The sequence below is a fragment of the Lithobates pipiens genome, unplaced genomic scaffold (assembly GCF_037356315.1).
Source record: "Lithobates pipiens isolate NorthernLeopardFrog02 unplaced genomic scaffold, aLitPip1_a1.2 Scaffold_13, whole genome shotgun sequence".
Classification (NCBI taxonomy): domain Eukaryota; kingdom Metazoa; phylum Chordata; class Amphibia; order Anura; family Ranidae; genus Lithobates; species Lithobates pipiens.
In genome coordinates, this window is record NW_027507718.1 from 279,493,332 (window position 1) to 279,512,850 (window position 19,519).

Below are 19,519 nucleotides of genomic sequence, written 5' to 3' on the forward strand. Positions count from 1 at the left end.
GTGTCAGTGCCACGTATTAGTGCCATCTGTCATCAGTGCCACGTATTAGTGCCATCTGTCAGTACCACGTATTAGTGCCATGTGTCATCAGTGCCACATATTAGTGCCATCTGTCATCAGTGTCACGTGCCATCAGTTCCACGTATTAGTGGCATCTGTCATCAGTGCCACGTGTCATCAGTGCCACGTCAGTGTCACTGTCCTGGTGCTCCAGGGCCTTCAAAAGTGTATTAGGTAGTCAACAAGTCAGATGTGTAATTTATGCTCCTAGAACACCTCATGGCGCTCCCTGCATGTTGGACCTCTCTGTGGCCAGGCTGTGGAAAAGTCTCACGCATGTGGTATCATAATACTCAGGAGGAGTAGCAGAATTTATTTTGGGGCATTATTTGTGGTATACACATGCCATGTGAGAGAAATAACCTATTACAATGACAATTTTGTGAAAAAAAAATAAAAATAAAAATCTTCATTTTGCAAAGAATTGTGGGAAAAAATGACAACACCAAAAAGCTCACCATGCCTCTTACTAAATACCTTGGAATGTCTACTTTCAAAAAAGGGGTCATTTGGGGGTATTTGTACTTTCCTGGCTTGTTCGGGTCACAAGAAATGAGATCGGCCACCAGTACATCAGATGTGATCAATTTTGTATGATTAGCACCATAGCTTGTAGACTCTCTAACTTTCACAAAGACCAAATAATATCCACTAATTTGGGTTATTTTTACCAAAGATATGTAGCAGTATAAATTGTGGGCAAAATTCATTAAAATAAATAAATAATTTTCAAAATTTTATCACAGAAACAAAGAAAAATGTGCTTTTTTTTCTAAATTTTTCGGTCTTTTTTTCATTTATAGCGCAAAACATAAAAAACCCAGAGGTGATCAAATACCACCAAAAGAAAGCTCTATTTGTGGGGAAAAAAAGGACAAAAATTCATTTGGGTACAGTGTTACATGACTGAGTAATTGTCATTCAAAGTGTGAAAGCACCGAAAGCTGAAAAATTGGTCTGGTCACGAGGGCTGTTTAAGTGCCCAGTTGTCAAGTGGTTAATGGGGGCACAGACAGTAATAACAACTGACAGGTGTTATAATCCATTTCCACTCTATCCAAAACTTAAACTAAAAATAGGATTTTTATTTGCAGCTTACCTGTAAAATCCTTTTCTTGAGAGTACATCACGGGACACAGGAGCTTCATTACATAGTGGGTTATATAGGCACCTTCGGTGATTGGACACTGGCTAACCCCAATTAAGGAGAATTCCTTCCCTATATAACCCCTCCCATATGGGAGGCACCTCAGTTTTGTAGCAACGCAATAAGAAACCACGTAAAACCCAAGAAGGGCGGGAGATCTGTGTCCCGTGATGTACTCTCAAGAAAAGGATTTTTACAGGTAAGCTGTATATAAAAATCCTATTTTCTTGATCATACATCACGGGATACAGGAGCTTCATTACATAGTGGGATGTCCCAAAGCAATACTCAGTTTGAGAGGAGGGAGATACAGATCAGAATTATAGACCGCCATGGACCAGAGGAACTAAACTGCAGCCTGCAGTACACTGCGCCCAAAGGCGGTATCCTCTTGCCCTCTGACATCCACCTGATAAAATCTGGTGAATGTGTGGACTGATGACCAAGTCGCAGCCTTACAGATCTGAGCCAGGGAGGCCTGGTAATACACTGCCCAAGAAGCACTTATAGCCCTAGTTGAGTGCGCTTTCACTTGAAACGGAGGACTCTTCCCTTTTTACACCATAGGCCTGAAGAATAACTTGTCTAATCCATCTTGAGAGAGTGGATTTTGATGCCGCCTGGCCCTTTTTAGGGCCTTCTGGCAAAATAAATAAACAATCAATCTTTCTTATCTCAGCAGTTGCCTGGAGATAGATACTGATTGCCCTTACCACATCTAGAGTGTGCAAAGACTCTTCTTCTGCGTGCTGTGGATCTGGAAAAAAGGATGGTAGGATTACATCTTGATTCAAATGGAATCCCGAAACCACCTTAGGTAGAAAGGACCTATTAGGACGCATCACTACTCGGTCCTTATGAATAATTAGATAAGGTTCCTTGCTTGAAAGAGCTGCCAGCCCTGACACTCTTCTAGCCGAGGATATGGCTATCAAGAAGACTAATTTTTTAGTCAAAAGAACTAACGAAGCCTGATGCAATGGTTCAAATGGTTGTCCCTGTAATGCCGAGAGAACCAAATTCAGATCCCATGGGCATACCGGAGGTTTGACTGGCGGCCTTAACCGCATGGCCCCCTGAATGAAAGCCCGGACAAGAGAATGTTATGCAAGTGGCTTCTGGAAAAACACCGACAAGGCTGAAATCTGAACCTTGATAGTGCTTACGGCCAAATTCATTTCTAGGCCTGACTGGAGGAAAGCCAAGCTCCTGCTAACGACATACTTTCTAGGATGCCATCCCCTGGGTTCACACCAAGAAACATATGCCTTCCAGATTTTGTAGTAAATAAGCCTGGAGGCCGGCTTTCTGGCATTGACCAGAGTAGAAAGGACTGACTCCGAGAGTCCACGCTCTTTCAGAATGTGGGTCTCAGCAGCCAAACCGTTAAATTCAGACTGTGTAAAGCAGGATGGTAAATTGGACCCTGCAAGAGTAGATCTGGCCGGAGAGGGAGGATCCACGGCCTGCCTACTGCCCTTTTTATGATCTCTGCGTACCAAGGTCGTCTGGGCCAAGCCAGGGCTACCAATAGAACCAAATTTATTTCGCTCTTGACTCTTCCCAGGAACCGTAACAAAAGCGGGTATGGCGGGAAGGCATAGATTAGATTGTACCGATCCCAGGGAATTATCAGAGCATCTGACCCCTGAGCAAGTACGTCCCTTGTCCTTGACACAAACTTGTCCAGCTTCCTGTTGAATCTGGATGCAAACAGGCCTAAGTCTGGAGTGCCCCATTTGTGACATATGGTCTGAAATATGTCGGGGTGTAGAGCCCATTCTCCTGGGCATAACTGTTGGCGGCTTAAAAAGTCCGCTTGCCAATTTTCCACTCCTGGAATGAAGACTGCAGAAAGGCATGGGACATGCCTCTCCGCCCAAGCAAGTATGCGATTCACCTCTCTGTGCATCCAGACTTTTGGTGCCACCCTGGTGATTGATATAAGCCACAGTTGTGGCATTGTCGGACTGTATTCAAACAGGGTGACCCTGTAGTCTGCAGGACCAGTCCATGAGGGCCATATAAACTGCCCGAATTTCCAGAATATTTATGGGCAGTAGCTTTTCGGTCGCGGACCATTTCCCCTGCGTGCATACCTCTTCCAACACTGCTCCCCAGCCTGTCAGGCTGGCATCTGTAGTTACAATCTTCCATGGAAGGGGAAGAAAAGTTTTGCCTTTCAGCAAATTCTTGGTCTGTAACCACCAAATGAGACTCCTGCGTATCCCTGTGGATAAACACATAGGAAGATCCAAAGCCTGGGGCTCCTTGTTCCAAAGCTGCAAGGATGCATCTCTGCAAAGGCCTTGAGTGAAACTGGGCAAATGGAACGGCCTCGAAGGAGGCGACCATTTTCCCTAACAGTCTCATACACAGCCGAATGGGGGAAGTCCTTCTGCTCAGTATTAGGCGAACCAGAGCCCCTATAGCCATGGCCTTTGGCCTTGGTAGAAACACCCTGCCCTGAGCGGTGTCTATGATCATGCCCAGATACTCCAACCCGGTAACAGGCTGCAGGGACGACTTTTCTAGGTTTATAATCCAACCTAGGTGTTTCAGGTGTTCTAATGTTTTGATAACACTGTGGTTCAAGAGCGCTACTGTCTGCTCTATGAGTAGCAAATTGTCTAGATAAGCTATCACGGTTATGCCCTGAGCTCTTAGGTTTGCCAAGAGAGGGTCTAGAATCTTTGTGAAGGCTCGAGGAGCTATAGCGAGACCAAAAGGCAGGGCCACAAATTGAAAATGGGGCTGATCTACCGCGAACCTTAGATATTTTTGGTGTGCGGGAAATATTGGCACATGAAGATATGCATCCTTGATATCTATTGATGCCATAAACTCACCCCCTTGCAGGGAAGATACCACAGAGTGTATTGACTGCATTCGGAAAGACCGAATGTGCAGAAACCGGTTCATATCCTTTAGATCCACGATTGGTCTGACATCTCCATTTGGCTTTGGAACGGTGAAGAGATTTGAGTAAAACCCTGAACCCTGTTCTTTTGGGTCCACTTCCACTATCACCCCCTGGGATAGTAAGTGATCTAAGGCCAGAAGTAGCGGTCTTTGCTTTACTGCATCCTTGGGGATCCTTGACCTTAGGAAGCGAGATGGTGGACTCTCCTGGAACTCTAGCTTGTAGCCCAGAGATATTGAGGATGTTACCCATTTGTCCCGAATCTCTTCCCGCCAGGCTTCTGAAAACTGCAGGAGCCTTCCCCCCCACTCGGCCGAGTGGGGGCGCCCCCTTCACAAGGAAGCTTTTGAGCTCTGCTTAGCAGGCTTTCGCCCCCAAGTCTTTTTCTGCCCCTTGGCGTGACCTTGGGCCTTTCCTCTAGAGGGAGGTTGGGAAGGCCGTCGCCACTGCTTAGAGCTTGATGCTCCGGGAGAAAGAGAACGCCTAAATGATGGACGTTTGTTCTTTTTGATTTGTAGGAGAGTAGATTTACCCCCTGTAATCTTTTGGATGAATTTATCCAAGTCCTCCCCAAATAAGCGTTCCCCTTTAAACGGGAACCCAGTCAAATATTTTTTACACGACCGCTCAGCTGCCCAATATTTTAGCCATAGGGCCCTTCGCATGTGTACCAACAGGAGAGAAAAACTAGATGCTTGTTGGACAGAATCCAAAATCGTATCAATCATGAAACACAGAATTTGAGGAATTTCTGCATAATTCTCCACTTCCTCACTGGGAAGAAGGCCATGCATCTGCTTAACCTGTTCCTTGAGGAACTGACACAAGCCCACAGTTGGGACTGTAGGTTGCACTACAGCGCCAGCCATGGAAAAGGAGGCTTTCAATAAGGATTCCAGCTTCTTATCAGTTGGATCCTTAAATACCTGAGCATTATCCAAAGGACAGGTCAGGTTTTTATTCGCACAAGAAACAGCCACATCGATCGGTTGCACAAAGTTGTCGGGAAATCCGATTGTTCTGAACGAGGTGACATACAACACGTACGTCGGGACTATAAACGGGCCAGTAGCCAATAGCTTTCGTCTCTTAGTTTATTCTGAGCATGCGTGGCACTTTGTCCGTCGGAATTGTCTACACACGATCGGATCTTGTTGTCGGAAAATTTTAGATCCTGCTCTCAAACTTTGTGCGTCGGAAATTCCGACAGAAAAAGTCCGATAAAGCCCACACACAATCGGATTTTCCGACAACATAATCCGATCTGACTTTTTCCATCAGAATTTCCGACCGTGTGTACAGGGCATTAGACTTAAAGTTTTTCACAGAAGTCTGCAGTTTAATTTAATAGCAGGCTAATGTTGGACCGGTAGTGGGCCGTGACATGGACTTAGCAAAACTCCAGGATTTAAATGGTGTTTTTACATTTCTGAGGCTCTCTGTATAACACAGCAGGTGTGGGTGGATCAAAAGAAAATATGCATTGCTGTACACCATCTTTTAAGAGATTAAATTTTGTCTCAAAATATACTTCAACTAAGGATTCAGCTGTTTGGCATCAGTTAACAGAAATCAGTTTGCATTAATACATGAAGGCATGATCCAACCGCTAAACAAAAATTCAATAAACAATGTACAATGCCTTGAAAAAGTATTCATACCCCTTGAAATTTTCCACAATTTGTCATGTTACAACCAAAAACATAAATGCATATTATGTGATAGACCAACACAGTGACACAGAATTGTGAAGTGGAAGGAAAATGATAAATGGTTTTCAATTTTTTTTTACAAATAAATATGTGAAAAGCTTGGCGTGCATTTGTATTCACCCCCCCTGAATCAGTACTTTATAGAACCACCTTTCACTGCAAATACAGCTGCAAGTCAGTTTGGGGATGTCTCTACCAGCTTTGCACATCTAGTGAGTGACATTTTTGCCCATTCTTCTTTGCAAAACAGCTCAAGTTCTGTTAGATTGGACGGAGAGCATCTGTGAACTGCAGGTTTCAAGTCTTGCCACAGATTCTCTATTGGATTTAGGTCTGGACTTTGGGCCATTCTAAAACATGAATATGCTTTGACCAAAACCATTCCATTTTAGCTCTGACTGAAAGTTTTGGGTTGCTGTCCTACTGGAAAATGAAGCTCTGCCCCAGTCTCAAGTCTTTTGCAGACTCTACCAGGTATTCGTCTAAGATAGCCCTGTATTTGACTTCACCCATCTTCCCATCAAAACCTTCTTTGTGCTGCTTCCCCCACAGCCCCCTTAATACTCAACTGAGCCCCCTCTCATTCCAGTGATGTGCATGAGAACTTTGGCTGCCGCAGGACTCCCTCTCTTCATTGGATGTGACAGTAGCCTGTGCTAGTGAGCCAATGAGGAGAGAGTGGGGGAGGACCGAGCCACGGCTCTATGTGTCTTTCACCATGGAATGTATTTTATTCCTCTATTACCTAACATTGCCTCTTTAGCCAAGGCAGTGGGACAAATTTCAAAGAAAATTAAAACTGCGCTAGGGCCCAAAATCATAAACTAATCATCAGCTTCTAGCACTATACCTTAATACATAGTACCCAAAATATAATTTACAAGAGTGCAGCTCTATAATGTTCCAGAAAATTGGGACAAATTCTTATTTTGCCACAGCACAGGTACCAATCCATCCTTTGTTAAGGCAATATCACAGATCCTTCAGGACAGATCTGTTCTTTGCCATGGCAACAAAGCCAGTCCTTTCATTGCCATGACTAGGGATGCACCGATACCATTTTTTTTTTTACGAGTACGAATACTTATCCTGTTTTTTTTTTGTTTGTTTTTTTAGTACTCGCCGATACCTACCGGCAACTGTTTTGTGTATACCTCAGCTGTCAGCAATGGTATAAAGGATTTAAAAAAATACTTACAAATGCAATAAAAAAATGTTGTTCCCATTTTGCACTTTTTTCAACATGAAACGTGTAAATGTATGTTGAAGGTGTAAAAATATTAACAAACAAAGCAAATGAAACATTTTAATTAATAGCTTACGAAATAGAAGTGAACAAAAAAAAATCATCAGGAAAAGAATTAAATGGAGGCGATTAAAGCGTTAATTAAGGCTGATTAGTCTAAATTAAAGGCTAATCAGAGGAAGATTTAAAGCAGTAGTAAACCCTGGGGAACACCCCCCCCCCCCCCCCCCGGAAAAAAAGACCTGCAAGTAGAGGTGCACCGAAATTTTGGCTGACGTAAACTGTCTTTTGTTTTTTTTGTCGGCATGCGGCTGAAAGAAGATAAGGTGCTGATAATGGCATGAAAAGGGGGGCAGTCCGCACCAGGTGCCGCACATTGTGGGAGTGTCATCCTGGAGTCCCTTCCTTCCTCCTCCTCCTCCTTTTCACGCAGAGCGGCAGTCTCGTGTCATGTCTGCTAGAGGTGCAAATTTTGATAATACTATTAGAAATATGTTTAAGTTTAAGTAAGAGATTGCAGACATGATACAAGAGATGGTCAGAGACTGCAGACTGCATTTTCCTTGAGCTTTTCTTGCACTAAATGTGCCAATAATGAGCAACAATACATTCATATTAATTTAAATTGATGATATTAATTAAAAAGTTGAATCTAATACAATGATATATAAAAATATAATTCTTTTTTTTAAAACTTGCAGTTTCGGTTTTGGTTTTCGGCTAAGTGAATCCTGCATTTTCGGTTTCGGCACCAAAATTTCCATTCGGTGCACCTCCACCTGCAAGATAATGGCATAATGTGCTAGTATGCATTGCATACTAGCACATTATGAAATACCTTAGAACGAAAGCCCCCCGCAGTGGCGTCCAGCCACTGCTGAGGGGGCTGACTTGTTCCCCCAGCATTTCCTCCGGGTTTGCGGGCTCCGGTGCTGAGTGGCTGGAGCTGCGATGACATCACTCCCACGCATGCGCAAGGGAATTCTCGATTCTGGCAAGAAGCTCTAAAGTTCCGGCACAATACGCCGAACCTTCAGAGCGCATGAGCCATTGACGTTAGTGGCTGCATGCAAGGTGAATATCTCCTAAACAGTGCATGTTTAGGCCTGCCTGCCCCCTGTAGAGGAAGGGCAGCAGCTGACTCAAAGGGAAAAACTTTCCCCAGTGTGTAGAAACCACCTCCATTCACCTGGAAGGAGCAAGCACCTATTCTGTCACCTTGTATCTTTTCACCATTTTGAACCAGTTGATCAGCAGTTTTCAGGTCTCCATGACACACCCACCACACATGTCAAATAGCAGAGACTGAAAGTATTGGAGTATCACCGCCATCTCAACCATTTTTAATCCCGTCAAGATCTTGGCTGCAGCCACCTAGTCTGACCGGTAGCTACAGTGGTGCACCCGGTGGGTTAGAATCGTACGTTTCAGACAGTCATAGACCTTAGCGCCCTCAGGAGTGAGCTTATAATATTGCTTTTGTTCATCTTCTGACAAGAAAGTAGAGCTGCACAATTCTGGCTAAAATGAGAATCACAATTTTTTTGCTTAGAAGATAGATCACGATTCTCGCGGTGTAACATCATTTTTTTCATTGAACCAAAAAATTGGGCTAACTTTTACTGTTTCTCTTTTTTTGATTAATTGAAGTGTATTTTTCCCAAAAAATTGCATTTGAAAGACCACTGTGCAAATACATTGTGACATAAAATATTGCAACAATCACCATTTTATTCCCTAGGATCTCTGCTAAAAAATATAATGTATATAATGTTTGGAGGTCCCAAGTAATTTTCTAGCAAAAAATTCTGATTTTAACTTTGTAAGAAGCGAGTGTCAGAAAAAGGTTTAGACTTTTAAGTGGTTAAACTTCCTTAATTTACGACGTTCATTCCTTTGATCTAAGAATGAAGAGTTACAATGTTTTTAGTTATCTACTAGCACAGACCATGTTGTTAAAAACTTGGCAGACTGCCCGTTTTTTTTGACAGCTGAGTGAGCAGAGAACTCTCTACACTTGTTATATGAAAGTTTCGGGAAACTCTGCAATAGAGATTGTGCGGGGGTTGAATCGAGATCACGATTTTTTAACGATTAATTGTGCAGCTCTACAAGAAAGGAGCAATTATGTCTGTACTTTTGTCTTGAGGCTTCCTTCTCATTATAATTTCTTCTTATATGTTGCCTGAAGTGCTTCCCTTTCATCTATAGAAGTCACCTTTTGTAGAAAATAAATTTGTTCTGATTGGTGCTTGGTTGCCAGGGGCAACAGCAATTGGCTTACAACTTTAAGAAAGTGATTGTACTACCTCAGAGTCTTTATTTGTGCTGTTATGGTCCACCTTGTGGTAATCTTGTCCTCTGTGTTTCTTTACTGAGCCTTCATACTTTTCTGGAGTGCCACATAGGCCAGGCATTGTCCTTCATTAGTCCGATGCTGTGCAACATTAGCCATGAGCAACTGCTTCAATATTTCCTACATTTATAGATCAAAGAAGGGCATTGTCCCTTTAAAGCTCTGTCCACACTAGTGTGACCTGTCATGTAACTTTGGACACATAAAGTCGTATGACAAGTCGCAGCCCATGTTTTGTTTTTTTTACAATATTTATTATGATAATGATAGTAATAAACTCACAAAACTGTGAACAGTCGCCAAGGCCAGTGACTGAGAGTGGCTTGAGAATAACAACACATATACAACAAACAAATAGGCCTCTTACATGGCATAACCAGTAACAATAAAAAACAGAAAAGTAACCAAGTAATGATGCTCCGGTACTAAAACGGTCTATTAGAGTTATAGGGAACCATACAGCTCTCAATGGTTGAAGCCTAGAGAATACGCTAAGCAAACAAACAGTATTTCAGAAATGATCATGTGAAAAAATAAATAAATACCCGTATATACTCGAGTATAGGCCGACCCGAATATAAGCCGAGGCCCCCAATTTACCCCCAAAAAACTGGCAAACTTATTGACTCGTGTATAAGCCGAGGGTGAGACATGCCTGTCCATCCCTGTGTGTGTGTCCGTCCATCCCTGTGTGTCCGTCCATCCCTGTGTGTCCGTCCATCCATCCCTGTGTGTGTGTGTGTCCATCCATCCATCCATCCATCCATCCATCCCTGTGGCTGCCTCGGCGGCCATTGTAAAATTCAAAAGCTGCGCCGCCGCCTTCGCCTGTGATAGGCGGAACACTGAATTTCCCAGCAGCCTGTGTTCCGCCTATCACGGACATCGTATCATCCTCGTCCGTAGTACGAGGATGATACGATGTCCGTGATAGGCGGAACACAGGCTGCTGGGAAATTCAGTGTTCCGCCTATCACAGGCGAAGGCGGAGCCGGAGGCGCGGCTTTTGAATTATAGAATGGCCGCTGTCTGTCTGCTCGACACGCTGATCGAGCGGGCAGACAGCGATGACTCGAGTATAAGCCGAGGGGGGCACTTTCAGCCTCAAAAAAGAGGCTGAAAATCTCGGCTTATACTCGAGTATATACGGTACCATGCAGTACCTGAGATGAACCTATGTTAATTCATAAAGATAAATGAGCAATGAACACAATTATAAAGATCCGTGAACCTCTCAGGGGAGCAGTCCATGGATTTCAATGGCACCCATTCCAGTCTATATGACTTAAAGGTGCAGCGAATGTTCCTGCACTACTTTCTTGCAACTTGAGTACCAGAGAGTGTAAAGTCACATCAAAGTCTTATTCGAAATCATGCGTCATTTGTAGTCGCACTAGTGTGAACAGAGCCTTAATGTAAGTTTTTCTGAACCTGCCTGCATCCAACACCAATTGTAATGTTTGGGGGATTAGCAGGCTTGCAGAACACTGGCTTATTGAAAAAACATTGTCCTTTAAGGGAGCTTTCACACTGCTATGATGCAGTTTTTTTTTGCCTGCGCTTTCCCATAGACTTTTATTAGTTCAGGGGTTTTTGGTGCGTTTTCTGAAAGCGCTACATCTTTGGTGCGTGTTCAGAAAACACACCAAAAACACCCAATCTAATAGAAGTCTTTGGGAAAGCGTGAGTAACTCGCACAAAACCTGTGGGTACAGTGTGCTGATTTCGCGCTGTGGCCGGGCCGCAGCGAGGCAGTGTCGAAGCGTCCTGTGGAAGCAGCTAAATCAAAGTACAAGTCCATAAAAGAAAACTCAAATGATCCATTTCAGATCAGTATAGTCCCAGGAAAAAGAAATATGTCAGCCAGGAAAACTTCAGTGAAAGGACATCTAAACACAGTGGGCTCAGTCAGCAGTGGAACTTTCAGACAAGCATGTGCCCACCAGACTCAAACAGGTTCAGCAATTATTATTCCCCACACTCTGTCTATACCTCCTTTATCGGCTCTCTCATTTTTTCACCCCTGCGATGTCTCTTAAATAAACTACCTGCCACACAAAGAAGGGGGATACATATCTGCCATCCAGCATACATCTAGATGAGGGTGATGTCAGCTTCCTGCAGGATCTGAGAAAGGTTAGAATCCTCAATTTCACAAGAAGACCCTCCTACACTGGGCTTGAGTATCTTCCCATATGTGATGTCAGCCTACCTGAAAATTAAATTTTCTCTAAAAAATACATTAAAATCATCATTAGTGGACACAAACACAACAAAATTCCTGCTAAATCTAACAGATAAAACTGTATTGAGTTAATAAAGTTCTTTGTGTGAATGAAATGTCCATCCTGAAATGACCCCTGTGTGCGATCTCAGCAGCTGCCAGCGGAAGGGAGAGAAGAGGAGGGAAGCCGGCAGTGCTGTGTGGGAAAGGGCACACGGGGACCCATATAGCAGATGAAAAGGGGCTCACAGGGGGGCCCAAATATCAGAGGGATAGGAATGATCTCAGTGGGGGCACAGATGCTAGAACCAATCCCCCTGCTGTACAGCCATAGAGGGAGAGGAGGAAAAGCTGGCATCACTGCAGGGGGAGCCACAATAGGTGTCGGCAATAAGGCAATACAGTTGGCCCTCCTGTTCGGCAGGTGCCCGGGCCCCCATTTGAGCTGATGGGGTCCGGACCCGGTACAGGAGGGCTGGCTGTACTGGCTTGTCAGTGGGCCCTGATGCTCGGCGCTGACACTTTTTTACGTGGGGTTTGGGATCTAAAGAATAAGTGGACCTTGCTTTTTGAGCGGTAGTTTACGGATTCCTTTCATAGCCATTTTAAGGCGCAAGTGGCGATCAGAACAACTAGTAACAGGTTGAACTCCCAAATACGTTAATCTTTTTCAGGCAGAGCTGGTGCTTCAGGTAGAATGCCCACTGTTAGTTGGTAGCTGCTAATTAAGCATATTAAAAAATTCTATTCTACGGGAATAGAATGTATATAAATTCTTCTGAGAACCTACTATGGGGGCTGGCATCCCTCCACTGGCACTAGTCCCACACTGTAATATGTAATTATTGAACCAAAGTGTCGAAGCCTTTTTTTTCTTTTTTTTATCATACAACAAAATCATTCTCTGGTCACTTCGGATATATATAGCGTTCATCGGCCAGAAATCCAAGCAATGAATATATTTGCCTTATTATTATGTTAATTATGTATAATTATGTTAAAAACTGCGAGCGGCTCCATTCTTATTTTCCCCGGTCTACTGTTTTTACATTCAGAGCTGCACGCTCTATATATCCATGGATTATTTCTTGGTTTCTGAAAATATTAAAACCGTTTAGATCAATAGTCTTAATTCCAAGGTGACACTGCAGCTTCCAATTAGCCACAGGGTGCAGCTCAACCCAGTGACATATTGTTTGTGTTCAGAATATTTTTTTTTTTTTCCTTGTCTTTTCAGATTAAAGTCTTAATGCTAAAATGTAATTTATATTTTTCTCTTGAGGTTTTGCGGCGTATTCCATCCTTTTTTTTTTTTTCCTCCCGCTTTGTGCACTCTGAACAACATGCACTGAGGTGGTTCATTAAGCAGCAGGTAAAATTAAGACTCGCAGATTAGCGTGGATTTGGCTCACTGGCTGCTGAATATTCTTAATGTGCTAATAATACCCCTGTGCCTGACAGAGTCTATGTTCAGCTTCTTGGATCGGTGATTATAATGGGATCTATGTCTACAAGCTGAGAATTTGGCACATATCACAAAATGTTCTCTCTTTTATTTTCACTTACAGTAGACTATTTAAAAGGGTTTTCTGCTTTTTACAGTCTACTCAAGAGTCATCCACTTAGCAACGTAAAAGGCTTCTTGCTTCCCTCAGGCCCAAAGTGTTTCCAGCAGTAGAAGATGTGCATTTTCATCTATAGTTCCTCAGCAAGTTACTTGGGTATTGTGCCTCATCCTTTGATACAATAATGGTCCATGAGCACCATTATATCTGAGCAGGTCTACTGAAAACCTGGAACAATTAGAGACTGAGCAAGCTACTAGAGCAAGTAAAACTATAGTTCCAGAGGCCAGGAGCAAAACTTTGCTGAAATTGATAGGCTACCCAAACTGAGAGAAATATGTAGGTGGCTGCCATTGTTTATCTCTTAATCTGAAAATATGGGTTGCTTGAAATTCCTTGCAACAGCGCAGAATGCCAAAATAAGTGCAGTAGTAGGAGTACAGGGGTGTGATTACACATTTCAAAGCCCTGGGGATCTTCCCTCAAACCATGTAGTGCCATGGAAAGAGTGAAAATATACTCCCACTATGGGCAGGTTTTAATGGCACATCATACAGCTCATCTGATCCTGCTGGTGGCCACAGTGGCATCCTGACCATCCACCTTGCGGACCAATGGAGGGCAGCGTTTTAAATCATCGATACATGCTTTGTTCTTACAGCTAAATGTGAGTTTCCAGTTGTCTTTTAATAAAAATTGTGGTTATACTACTGCACTAAGAGCCCTTTCACACCGTGCCGCCTAGGGCGTCAGTGGTAAAGCGGTGCTGTTTTAAAACCCCTTTCATACTGAGGGCGTTTTGCAGGCGCTATAGCTTTAAAAATAGCGCCTGCAATACACCCTAAAACAGCTGCACCGTGCACTCCAGTGTGAAAGCCTGGTGCGCTGGCAGGGCGTCAGAAAAAGTTCTACCAGCAGCTTCTTTGGAGTGGTGAAGGAGCAGTGAACTCACCGCTCCTCCACTGCTGCTCCCCATTGAAATCAATGGGGCAGCACTGCGATACCACCGGCAAAATGCCTCTCCGGTGGTGGTTTGCAAGCGGATTTAACCCCTTGTGAAAGGGCTCTTAGCACCGCCGGAGCAGTGTTTTGCCGGCGATATCGCAGCGCTGTCCCATTGATTTTCGGTGAGTTCACCGCTCCAACGATGCTGCTGGTGCTCCAGTGTGAAAGATGGGTGCATGGAACAGCTGTTTTAGGGCGTTTTGCAGGCGCTATTTTTAACGCTATATCGCCTGCAAAAGACCCTCAGTGTGAAAGGGGTTTTAGTCTGGGGCTCTCTACTGTTTTATTTTATTGGAGTCACTTCACTCTTATGAGGAGCAACTGCTGGAGTTTATGGACTCATTTACATGGATTTTCTGGGGTTATTTGGGAATCTATAGATCCTTTTATAGCTTGTTAATTTTCTCTGCCTTTTCCCCCCCTTTTCCTTGTTCACTGGTTGATGGGTGGAAAGCTCCTGTTTTGCGTCCCCCTCTGTTTCCACATGGGGATCTGGCCAGTAATACATCCCCTGTATTAGAATTCCTTTGGACAGCAGCATTGCTAGGCTGGGGAAATGGGATTGTTTTATGCATTAGCAGATTTACATACACTAAACAAATTGAAGCCTAACTGCATCTAACACCTTTTATCTACTTTCCAACTGCTCTGTAGCCAAAAGATGGCTATAGCGTGCTCATCCAGCTCTGGGAAGTCGTCCATAGATGTCAGTGCCCTGATTATCATGTTATCATGATGCCTATCAGTACCCATCAGTGCACACAAGTGAAGAAGAAAAATGACGTATTTACAAAAATTTATAAAAGAAACTAAGAAAAACTTTTTTTTTTTTTCCTGACTTTTTTTGTTTGTTTAGCAAAAAGTACAAAAACTCAGTAGTGATTAAATACCACCAAATGAAAGCTCTATCTCTTTCAAAAATGATAAAAATTTCATATTGGTACAGTGTTGAATGGTCACGCAATTGTCATTCAAAGTGAGCCTGGGCAGGAAGGGGGTGAAAATGCCCAGTATTGAAGTGGTTAAGCAGTTACAGCAGCAGTTTTGTTATTTTTGGAATAAACATTTTAAATAAATAAAAGCTGATTATTGTAAGCACCCCTGTCAGTGGTAACTGGATTGTCTCAACCCTCTAACTGCTACATCTGCAAGACAGCTTGTTCTGTTGAAAAATAGGACATATTGGCAGGTCACTAGGTAAAAATAAAAGAGGAAAAAAGCCTAAAAAGAAAACGAATGCAGCCATCACATCTAAGAGTTGATAAACTGCAATATAATAAATGTTTGCTTTTGGATGTATTACCACTTTATTGGCCCTTTGTAGCTATATGTAGGAAGAAGCTCACTTTTGTGTGTTCGTGCGTTTTCACATGCGGTTTATTGTTATTATAGTTTAATGTGTGTCTTTCTTGAAGATGTGCTAAAATTGCATATACAAGTTTTGTGTGTTCTTAATTCCTGTTGGTTTTTGGAATGCACGTTAGTAGGCCCCAAACCTCTGCAACACTATATGAAGTAGACCTATAGAATTCAGATTCCTACTGGCAGTACCTGCTTTTTTATTTTACAAATGTAAATGGACTCAAACTAAACCCCCATTTAGGTCCAACATAGAGGTTTAGTTTGTGTGGCAGACAATGGGTTCATCTGATATGGGTTGGTAACAGCAGTACAGGTCAGGTCAGGTCAGGGATTATGATATCGGACAGGGAGCAGAAAGAGAGAATAAACACAATCCAGGTCAGAAGCCAAAGATATGTGATGCTTAGGACCACACAGGTCAAAGACGTAAATAATGATCTCACACTTGGTGTGAGTCAGGTGCCAGACTGAAGCAGGTCAGGCACTGTAGGGCATTAGGGTTTAATGAGTCTTTGACTCAGGCTTGGCCTTTGTAGATACCGCAGCACTGGCTGTCTTGCATGCTAAGCCCACTACGGGAGCACAAGCCCCCAGGTGTGACATATGTCAACCATGACCCTGTTATGACCCATGTCTTCACAAATGAAGTCCTCTGATACAGCTGATGGCAGGGGTCCATTCTAGTTTCTATACAAAGGGATGTGGATTATCATGTTTTTGTTTGTACTTTATTTATTGCGTTTTTGTTAGTTGAAAAGTGAGTTGAAAAATAAATGCATTTTATATCCGGCATGCTTTTTTTATGTTTTTTCTTTTTTCTTTTTTTTTTTTAAAGCCCAAGGATTGCAATGCATGTGTTTTTCATGTGTATATGCATTAAAAAAAAAAAAAAAAAAAAAAACAACCTACCACCTCACCTCCAAATTCGACCAAGTTTGTATAACAACCAGTTTGAGCACACTAGACTAAATAGGTTCCACATACGGTACATACGATTGCATAGATATTTTCAGAAGTATAAGCAATGCCAGTATTTTAGACATTTTATTAACACTGGTGTACAGATATTCTGATACCATTTGTTCGTGCCACCCCTCTGTACTGTCACGATTTAGCCTGCGGTTTTCCTGCTTGTGTAATTTTAAAGCCTCGTACACACGATCAGATTTTCGGACCGTTCGTCTGTTTCTTGTTGCATGCTAGTCTCATGTCGAAAGTGAAGAGGTTACTCACCATACGAAAATTCTCATACGACAGAATACAACATCAGAAGTGACATCATGTATTCAATAGCTTTGTATGTAGTCTTGCTCTTACGAGAAAACCATACTAATTAAGCGAAAATCGGACGTTGAGTTCACGTACAACAAAAATTTTATAGTCTGCACATCCAACTTTTTTGGACGAAAAACTGGAATCGGCTGTCAAAAGCACCATACTAAAGATTTGAAAATCTGGAGATTGTTCGTCAAACGAAATTCGACTTCCAATTTTCGCATCGTGTTTACGCCCTTTACCTCCTTGCTGCAGTGCTTCTTGTAGTTCTCTGATTCCTTTCATATGTGTTGTCTGGCTTCTGTGCTCACCTATGGACGTTGCCTGCTATTTTGTGGTTTATATTTTCTTTCCCTTCCATCACTTCCTGGCCCGCCTCCCAGTTTGCTTCCCTATATAATTCAAGCTCGCTGCACTCGCATTGCCTGAGCAACTTCCTAGTTCTCTGAGCTCCTGTATGCCTCATGTTTTGTGTATTTATTGTCTGTCTTCCCATGTAATGATCCCGACTAAGGCTATCATTTGTGCTTGACTAATGCCTGCCCTGACCTCAGCTTGTTTGCCGGATCCTCTTCTGTCTCCTGCTATCCGTACTCTGCATACACGAGTGGTCTCCAAATAATCTGCTGGACCTGCGTGTCAGGACCTGGTTCCAGATTTGCTGCAAGTCCGCCTCCACCATCAGGGATCCTGGTGAAGAAACAGGCTGGGGCTTATGCAGGCCACACACTGGTCGAATTTAGAACACATTTTCTTTAAAAACAAATCTGAATTTTCTTGCGTTTTGTAATCCATTGGTGCCACCATTGATTTTTGAAATGCGACCAACGAAGGCTTCCATTTCATCTGCATGTTGCTACAGAAAAGAATTTTCGTGGCCGGGAATCTTCTTACCTTTTTGGGGGTTTTTTTTCTTGCTCTCATGCGCATTTCTTTTTGATTATATTTCTGACATGATTCTCCCATCTCCCGTTTTTTGAAGAACTAACGCTTTTTAATCAATGTTCGTTATGCCCGATCACCCAAATTCAATGGCTGCACAAAAATCGGTCATTGCTGCCGCTCACTATTGGTGCGAATTCCAAATGTAAATTCTTAGATGCGAGGGTATGCAAAGCACGGGGTCTCCAGCCACCTCTCCCATTATTTTTTTAATTTGTTAGGGCAGCCTCTAAGCTGATATGTTACGTTTTTCTCTTTACTGCAGAAAATAATATTAATACATTTGTTGCCATTGATTAAAAGTAGGTGGATTGGGGAAAACCTATTGGGCAGTACGTTTCAAGGGTCAAATAACAACCTAGTGATCAATGTATGAACATAGAGGAGTAAGACTTTATTAGCCTAGAAAACACAAACATTTGGGTCCAGCACTAAGTGAAGTGTTGGGGCATCTACAAAGCATCTGCATCAAAGTGCCTGTGTTAGCTTCATACCTGGCACAAAGTGGACATTCTTTACATTCCCAAGAGTGTAGTTTTTGCAGAGTATGATAAGTTCCAGCTGTATTTTATTTATTTAAAGTCCTTCCTCAGCTCATTGCCTTTGGAGGGTAACCATTTGCTGAAAGTGGAATTGCAACCAGTGTAAAGCCTTCTGGAATACAGAACCAGAACTGATTCTGTGCCAGGAGAAACTTCAAGATTCAATTATACCACTACAGCAGTGGTCAACTTCAAAATAATAAAGGGCCTCAAGTGCAGGCCCCAACACTTCCAGAGGGCCACACAATAACAGTATACTTTACTTTAATGCGTTAAGATTCTCTGGATCAAGTTAGGCAGCTCGATCAGGGCTGTCAACAAACTTTATGCCAGGAATATTAGTTCTGCTGCACTTTTTGCAATGTACAATGAAGAGAGAGATGGAGTACAATAGGCCCCATCATTAATGTCAGTGGCCACTGTCAAAACCCTCTAGTTTGAGTCCATCCGGAGGAACCATTGAATGTAGAGCGTTGGGGACTATTACCTGCACTCCAGGGAGATTTGACATGTGTCATAGGCATTTCTGCTGTTGTAATGACAGTCCTTTGTTCTGGTGAGTTTTGATTTCACAAGGAGATGGTGGCTGGTTCTCTGAGCACCCTAGAAGAGTGAATATACATTAAGGGATCGTGCACACTGCAGCTCCAAAAAAAAAAAAGCTTCTTTTACAGGCACTGAGCTTTTATTTCAGCTTGAAGAAGCTTGTGCTTTTTTGTGCTCTTGCGCATGTTTTTATTGAGCTTCCTCGAGCTCCTTTTTTCTTTCACAAACCCTCCTAGATAGTATTTTCTTAACCACTGTATAAACAAAACAAAAAGTTGGAACAAATGTTTTTGTGCATTTTTGAGCTTCTTTGAGCTTCTTTTGAGCTCTTTGGGGCACCAGCTCCTCTCAAAAACGCAAGTTTGGGGGGTGGTTCTGCCTGTAGGAGCAATTTGCCTGAAAAAGCCATAGTGTGCATGGACACATTGGCTAATAAGGGCTCAAAAGAGCTCAAAAGCCTGTTGGAGCCGCTTTTTTTTTTTTTTTTTTATAGCTCCTTCTGAGCTGCAGTGTCCATGAGCCCTAAAAGCCTAATTTTCTGAAAAACTGCAAACCTTGTCTATTGGGACTTTTGTATTCTTCTATGGACTTACTACAGATTTTCTCTTTTGTTA

General features: G+C 42.8%; 1 protein-coding gene across 1 annotated transcript in view; it reads left to right on the forward strand.

Moving 5' to 3' along the window:
- Positions 1 to 19,519, forward strand: part of GSTCD (glutathione S-transferase C-terminal domain containing) — a 257,832-nt gene that overhangs the window by 9,201 nt on the left and 229,112 nt on the right. The gene's annotated exons all lie outside the window — the stretch shown is intronic.